Here is a 9,127-nt window from a genome sequence, read left to right as displayed (position 1 = left end):
AGCTCTAACACCACACTATCTGAACAGACTGTTAAAAATACCAACTAACCCACCCAGTTACTTCCATTCATTTGGGAATAGCAACACCTCCCACAGTATTAGGACCTTATTACTGACTAAGAGTATCCAATGCTTGTCTGTGGGGAAGGGGGGACTGGGTCACTGTCTTATCCCTTGTTAAGCATCCAAGCTGTCAAATCTATCCTAGCGGGTTTCTGTACTGTCAGGAACTGCCATGTCTAGACTTGGCTCTGAGAAGCGCCCAGAAAGACCTAGAAGAAGAGGTAGAGGCTGTGCCTGATTAAGACATGTCTCTTTATAGGAACAGGAGAAAAGCATTAACTCCTTGTCAACACACCCAAGCACTGAAGAAAATGAGCCGCAAAGCTGAATTAATTCAAGGAAACTGAAGGCGGACTCTTTTCCTTTGAATGTAAGCGTGTGCCTACACACAAACCGAGCAGATGCCTCATGTGTGCTGTTAGCTGGGCTCTCTCTACACTCCCTCTCTCTTTTTAAGCTCATCTACTCAGTGTTTTCTTAGGCACAACTGAGGCATTCGTGATGGGCACACAATACTAACAACCTCATCCTTAAGCATGCAGAATAACACGGAACTGAAGGGCTGTTTTTCATAGTCACAAAAATCTGATGTACAGGTACAAAGGTTTTCCCAGTTCAGTTCTTTCACAATAGAAAGATAAAATTTGGATGAACTGTAACAATTTAGTTCTCCATCTCTGTGTCATCCCCTCTTCTCTCCCTCTGTCTTCCTCTCCCCTGCTGATGACTCTGAAGGGTACCTGCTTGCTTCCTTTTAGTACATTGTGAAGAGAGATATACGACAGCAACCAAAGCATTCTCGCATCCTCCGGAACTACTTGTGCACAATCGCCAATTAAAATCAGAACAGGAACTGCATGACTCAGCTGAATGTGGGACACGTTCAGTATGCCATTCTTCAAACAAGGTCCAGCCTATAAATAGCACACACCTATACATGAAAGAAAACAAACATCTTTCCTTTTATATAATGTCAAATAACTTAAGGGTTTGACTGTAAAGATATTTATGCTTGGCTGTGCTCATGTCAAGTAACATTTAAAATCATATATCATCACCGATATGAAAACCAGCTTTGATTTAGGACTGCTCTGCTGCAGTAATATGTGTCTTCTTTGACCTAAAACACAATGAACAACTATAAAGAACTCTGTCATGGTTAAAGCAGCCTGGAACAAACTGATGTACACTATAAATTCTAAGAACAGGGAACATGGTTAAGGGTATATGCTGTTCTTCTTGTTATATGTTTTTCATTATAATTGTTTTACTTCAATATTATTTTAAGGTTTTATTAATTTCTTTTCATATTCTTTTTAAGGATGTAACAACATTTGTAATTTTGAGATATCACAGAAGAAAAATGTCTCAATACCGTAATGGGACTGTGTATTTACCAGAATTTTGCGCACGATTATTTTGCTAGTATAACTGCGTCCAGGCTGTAGAATTTGAAACTTACATTACAAATGCTCCATCATTGTCTTTTAAACCTGTTGTGTGGCAGCATTTTAGTTTTCCTGCTTCAAATAATGACACAGGTGGAAAGGAAACTGAAATTTGCTGGATGAAGGCAATATTAACCCCGTTTAGGACTGAGACACTCACTTATTAACCACCCTTAAAGTCAGTTCTATTGAAAGAATAGACTGCGATGTTTAAAAAACACCTCCAGTAAAGCACAAATCTTTATGTAGCTTATCCTGGTTTGGTGTCTTCTCCTCATTCTGCTGCGCCAAGCAGCAATTTACTCACTACTGCCCCCGGTGAGTTCAGGGGGTACCTGTGTCAACTGGTCTAGTACTGAGGACCTGGCCACCAGTCAGCACGGCCACCACACAGATAAACTTACTAAATCACAGATGTTCCACTGTGCGTGTGACTTGTTTATAAAATCCAACTGCTGCAATAATATTTTACTTCATAAAAGGACTCCTACTGACTGCTGCTTTGTGTGTGTGTGTGTGTGTGTGTGCGTGTGTGTGTGTGTGTGTGTGTGTGTGTGGTTTGCATTTGTACAAACAGTTCAGTGATTCGGTGCCAGTGATAATTCAGGCCAAGTTTTACACATGCTTAATAATATAGAAGGAAAGCAGGAGCAATAAGTTAGAAGGAAAATCACAATTAAATGACAAATATCGTACCGTTAGTTTTGGATACTGATACATAGATACATCCCTACTTTAAATTGTCTGATCCTTTCTTTTTTAGGGTGTATGGCGCTCTGAGCTGCATTTTGTTTCTGAAAGGTGCTATATAAAGTTTACTTTACAATTATGTTAATAAATGTGAGAATATTCACAGCCAATTTCCTTCAAGCCATTCATCTGTTTCCTCTTTAGTACTGAAATTTAACATATGAAATCAATATGAGATTTGATTAAATTAGTAGATGTCCTTAATTTTGTATACTTAGCATTTAGTTAGTTGAAACTGTTGCATGGGTCAGAGTAACTTCATTTAAACACCTGCCATTTTAACTGCATACACTGTCAGCTTTTGTAATGGGCTAACAGGAATAAATAATGTAGGACACAGTACCTGATCAGACACCGACCCAAACTGCAGCAATAAAAATATTTAATCTCTCAAATTCCAGTGTCACTGCTTTTCCATTTTCCTGGATCACTGACTTATACCCTTGTATCACAATTACATATTTAACTGTTTCTTTGGCATCTTTCATTACTAACCAACAGAAGCAGAATATCACCATGCTGTGGTCAGCAGATTGTAGTCCACTAAGTATATTGCACATAGCTAATAAAGGTTTTATCTAAATAAACCTGATGAGACTTGTAAAAAGCAGTCCTGCTCAGAGATGATGTTACAATCCCATATCAGATTTACACTGTATCAACTCAAGAGTGTTGTACCTAAACAAACTGAGCTTATGCCAGCTGGCAGCTTCCTCTGCACCGCCTGAAGGACATCTGAAGAAGCATACTATCAGTTCAAGCCCTACTGAGATATACAAGAAAAAATATATGACAGTGAGTGGAATTTAGAATAAGACTTGCCATTAAGTATGAGCCTTGTGTGTAACAAATAATGATGTGCCAAACAAATGCCAGCTTGAATCTCTGTGACCTATAAGGACAACAAAAACTACTCTCCATCTTTTTTGATGGTGTGTTTGAATTAGAATCTGACTGATAGGGGATTTTTAAGGCTGATCACATTTGAGGGTTTTAAAAAAAATGTAATAATGATATAATGACAGCTGATATTCATCTTTTTATAGAAACATGACAAAAAGATTTTTGTAGGCATCCCTCACATCTAATTACTGAAGACTTCTGACCAAAATACTGTATGTACTGAGCAGGATATCAGTTGAAAAACTTGTTTTATCAAAAAATAACCACTATTTATATAGTTGTTTAAAAAGACACTGTAGATTTAACAAGTAAAAACAAGACCTGAAATGAGGAGAACATTTGAAGTGTCTGAGTCAGTCTTCACTGTCAATCACTTCTCAAAGTGTACACATCTGTTTCTCCACTGGTCTAATTATCCCTCTAATATTACCACATCTAGCCATTGTTTTTAAATGTGATGGTAAGACATGGGCCAAGGGTCAATTCTGGAAATGCGTTCTGTCTCAGCTTTAAACGTTTGAGACAAATTACTGTATCATCAGTGAAAATCAGACCTGTTTCCAATGCACATCATCTGTAATGATTGGCTGTTGGACAGGTTTTCTCCCTAGTTCATTTCATTACAGTAAAGACAACAGAAAATGCTATGAGCTATTTCCTCTAGAAGCTTTTACACGTGAACTCTCTCAGTTCATAAATTCACTTAAAAACTAGAATTACTGCTTGGCAGTCGTGGGCCTCTGCCAAATTCAAAGGTATAGGACAGAACTGAGGTCAATGACCTTAAACTTTGATCACCAGAATCTAATCAGTTCATTATTGACTCCAAGTGGACACTTGAGCCAGATTTGAAGAAATTCCTTCAAAGTGTTCCTGAGATATCACATTGACAAGAATGGGTCGTATGGACAGACAAATGAACAACCTGAAAACATAATGCCTCTGGCCACGGCCATCGCCAGTGTGGAGGCATAACAATCAATTACAGGATATAAAAAGTTTGGCAGGTGCCAACATTACATATAATCCCCTTCTAATAAACTCTACAATGCATCAATATACTGCAGTACCAAGGGCAATTATGAACTTCATAAATAGTTAATGAATAAGACTCATTTAATCCCCCAGACCCAGTTGTCAATTTGTATTAACCACTCAACAGATTACATACCACAGTCATATCTCTTTGGTGGGGGGGCGGTCAATTCATACAGACTAAATTAAAAATTCTATCATCATTGAATTAGAATAGATGGTGGCATATTACCTGAGGTTGGTGTGGGCTGTTTTTTTGTGGGCGCTTCAATGCCTGCTCCAATCAGGGTCATAATCTTCTCGATCTGTAAAAGAGAACAAGCATGAAACAAGGGAAACAACACTTTTCATTTGATTGGAACTCAATAACTGCTAATAATTAACAGTTTAATAGACAACCAAAAAAAGAACTATGGAGATTCAGTATGTATTATCATGTTCCATTATTGTAAAACCTGCATTGAATTTATATCTTGAGTGGTACTGGGTGATGAGTTAGGACTGAGAGCTGCTGCTGCTAGGAGTGTTGGGAAGGAGGCAGGCTGCTCTGCAATGATGGATTATAAGCACCAGTCCAAAGTGGACAGCAATTCAATGACTAACCCACCACTAAGCGACAACACAGCAGAAAGATAAGATGAATTACAGTCTGGAAGCTTTTGAAACACCGAATGGTTGAGGCATTTAGAACCAAGTCCGAACTGTACATACAACCCTCAGGAGGTTCAGATACTGACTGTTTCTTAGTAAGTATCTGAATACCCTCTCAGGCCTGTATTATTTAGTCTTCACAACATAAAGCAACAGCTTGCTGCAAGGTTAAGTGAGCACTGTGCTGCATGCAGGAGATTACAGAGCGACTCAGAAAAGGGATGTTTTGGGGCTCAGAGCCAAAAATGTTTATTAAGTAGGCTCTGACTTTCCAGGGGGAGGCAAAATACATTCCAGGTTGTTGTCTGCTTTTGCTTATTTTGCTGTATTGTAGTTCAAGTTTCAAAGTGCTTTTGGTGCTACATGCAGACTGTGGTACCAAGACTGGATCCAGAAAATATAAAAAGGGCAAGAGATATTCTGCACCAGTACGATACATTCGAATGGTACCTACCCTAATACTAGGGGTGGGTTCAGTAGCATTTTATCAGATCGGCTCATCAAATCCATATCTTTTCAAATCCCTTAACAAATCTCATGAAGTTCAACTAAGAGATTCAGTATAATTCTGTGATCATCTGTTGTAGGACGAGAAGTGTCTCAGGTTTTAGTAGTAGTTACAAATGTAGTTATCAACATATTAACATATGGTTTAATATAAATCAAAGCTGTCAAATCATCTGAAAGGCACCTTTTTTATGTTATTAAAAACTTATTAAAAATATCGCCCATCTTTATATAATCTATGGTATTCACGTGATTTAGTAGTGCACTTCCACACATAACGGTATATCCGAATAATAATCCCATCACTGGTTAAGAATAAGCAGTTTGTCTGCAGAGTGCATCACTACTTGCTGACACTTCATGCCTCAAGGTCAACAAGACCTCACGCACAGAACAAATGCACCATTCACTCCCTTATAAAGAGAACAGACTACACATATTAATGTGAACTTGATATTCTTTGGCTGTTGTACAAGAGTTCAAATCCAAGTACAAGGTTCGAAACATTTTAAACAAGGCAATTAACAGTCACTTGAAATTCTATGTGCAAATGATTGAAAATCAGAGTGAGAAGTAGATTTAGAATCACTAGTGTCATCTCTTCAGACCCAGCAATGAAGATTTTTGTGCTCCTGAAAAGCTGATTCTGCCTTCACTGGTGACACCAGAGACACAGGCAGGCTTATTTGATGTAATATTTAGTATTTGAAAAGCCCTATGCACTTCGCTAGTGGCATCAACACTCTGGAAAAGCCTTCCTTGATTCATTTGGAAGTCAGCCATGTGGCATGCATGGCATATGCCTCCAGAAATACAGACCTCACATTACTCTTTGAATTAACCCACTTACATTGTATATAACACACACACACACACACACACACACACACACAGACTGCATTACATCTAAGCTCTTGCATCTTTATTAAAACCTTTCACCAAAATGCTGCTTCTAAGGAACTAGTGTCATCATGCGCATACAGCCTCATCCACTGCTAGCCAGATGTTTGGCACTGGTACAGATGGAACATACTGTATCCAGGTTACAATGTGTTTGGGTTTTGTTGGAATTTTTAGAGATTTGCTGATCCAGCTTTATTGTGGTGCTATTTATTTGTATAGGGTATCTAAGATCCAGTCTAACCTTAGTGATGTAAACACTGTATCTCACTGTAATTTTGCCACTTCCTGGGTGTCCATGGACCTAACCAATTAGGTGTACAAAATAAGAACAATGTAAATGAACGATATACGTTATTTAATTAAGCATTTAGTTGTTTTAATTAGACATGATTTAAAAAGGTCCAGTTACCCCAACCTCCAAACCAGTGGAAATAAATATGACGTGAGGAACATTTTCCAGCAAATGTCTGTGAACAGAATGTAAAAAAAATATCTAAGAAGATTTATTCACACAGAAATGTAATTGATAGTGCAGTTATGAAGAACACGAGACTCTGAGCGGACTGTATCATTAAATCAGCAGTGCTCAACTCTGAGTGATGGCACTACATCCTGAAATGATTTACATGTTAATACAGACTGATCTGCTCTTCAGTTCCTCCACACACTGCAAAGCTCACAAGCTCACGTCTTGCAGTGGAGAAAATGGTGAAATCATCTTGCTTGTTTCTACTGCAAATCCTGTTAATAAAAGGGTCTTCATGCTCAGCTGATGTCCTTAGTGCTTGCTTTATTCTGTATTGCTTCTGGATAAATAGCCATCATATTGTATTGTTTTCAAACTCAAAAAAGGGTGACAATACATTGAAAACTTTTTTTAAGAATTATAATATCTTAATTCTAAGACAGTGACTGATGGACAAGTGAAGACATTTCTTTAAGTTCATTCTTCACATCAGATATAAAGTATTCCAGCAGCTCTGTGCTTTCTGTTTTGTCCAGAAGCCTGTTTCCAGGACATCTGAAGATTGGTGTTTGGATAGTTTTGGTCCAAAAAAACCCAGAAGCAAACCTCATACAAAGTGGGTGCTGGGTTTAGCTTTGTAGTACAACTCGACGGATGGATGGGTGGACTGCTAGATGAAGTCGGGGCCAATTTATACTACTATTGGTCTTGGTTTGTGATTCTGACTGGATACAAAAGGGTCCAAGAAATATTAGGTGAGCAACGTAGGCTGCTTCTGTTTTTGGGCAGTCAAAGTATAACAAATTGCTGACTTGAATCAATGTGGCTTCGAAGTGCTTGTTACCTTTATGAGCTCATTATTGGGCAGGAGTTTGCGCTGCCAAAGGGTCAAGTTGCTGTTTTATCTACCCTGTTCCAGGTCAGGATTTTCTTTTTTTAATACGTATGATTATATTTTGGGTTTTGTTTGAGAAGTAACAAAAATAAATGCTGGAATAAGTGATATGTCTAGGATAACAGGGATGCCATTACTAGATAGCTAAATAGCTTCCTCCATCAGAGAGAATCAAGAAATGCTGAAAGTTTATTTTTCAAATGTAAAATGTTCCAGTCAGTGCACAGGTGGATCAAAATTATTTATAAAAAAAACAACAACAAAAAAACGTATAAATGCTAACCAAAAACATTTGTTCATGTTTGTTCACATTTATATTGGCACTGGCCTCAAAATTCAATATCCATCACAATATATTATTTACACAACATTAATATTTAAATTGTACAATTTTTAATGAGTAAGAAATATTTCTTACCATGCTACACTGAAGAATGTTACTTCTAATATTGTACTGTTTAACATAGATAAAATCTTCCTTATTTCTTATGGGAAATCTGCATTTTGTTTGTTCAACTTAAGTCATTAAAATTTTATATGAAGTTGAACATTAAAAGGCCAGCATTTACTGTTGTTGCTGCATCTTTAGCAGTTATCTTGGGCCAAGTGTTATAAAGCACTGCATCACTGCACTGCATTGTTTAAAATGGCAAATGCCAGAGAGAAGCCCTGATGGCGCCAACATAATTAAACTGTACAATAATTGCATGAATCGGTTATTAAGACAATTAATTACAGCAGCCAGTACCAGCAAAGGTAATTACCAGTACTATGCCCTGTGTTCCAACTCTATTATGATGAATTGCTGTCAATTGAATTCTGGGCATCAAAGAACAACCCCAAATAAGAAAAAGTTGGGATGGTATTTAAAATCAAAATTAAAACTTTAGTGATTTGTAAATCATCTGTGTCCTGTGTTACACTGAAAACAATACAGCAGCACATTATTTAATGTGATACCTCATCAATTTTACTCTATTTTGATAATATTGTTTTAGTCATTTTTCAAGCAGAAATTATGAATCAATGCTAAATATTTACAATTTAACTTTTCTTTATCATATTGTAAAATGACATTTGATTGAACAAGACATTTGATTGAACAAGACATTTGACGATGCTATGTTTGGCTCTATGAAGTTAACACTGGCATTTTTAATGTTTAATAAATTAAAAAATTTATTGATTAATAAAAAATAACCAGCAGCTTATCTGATAATGAAAACAATCATTTACAATCAAAGCAGAAAGAGCAATTCTATAGTATGCATATCTGCGTAGCAGGTATGAAAGTATGGAACCAGGACTCGCCTTTGGAGCCACATGCAATTTCCACTAACTTCACCAGCAATGAGTTTTCCCTGCATAATAGGAACAGAGAGGCTACTATATGTGATTTACTCTAAATTCATGTTGCATTTGTTTTGCTTTTAATCTTTTCTTGCATGTCACTGCCTCTCTTCCTCCCATCTCTCATCCAGTCAGCCACATGCAAGCTAATAGACT

Source organism: Monopterus albus, unplaced genomic scaffold, assembly GCF_001952655.1.
Source record: "Monopterus albus unplaced genomic scaffold, M_albus_1.0 scaffold1.1, whole genome shotgun sequence".
In the NCBI taxonomy this organism is placed as follows: domain Eukaryota; kingdom Metazoa; phylum Chordata; class Actinopteri; order Synbranchiformes; family Synbranchidae; genus Monopterus; species Monopterus albus.
This window is presented reverse-complemented; position numbering follows the sequence as displayed.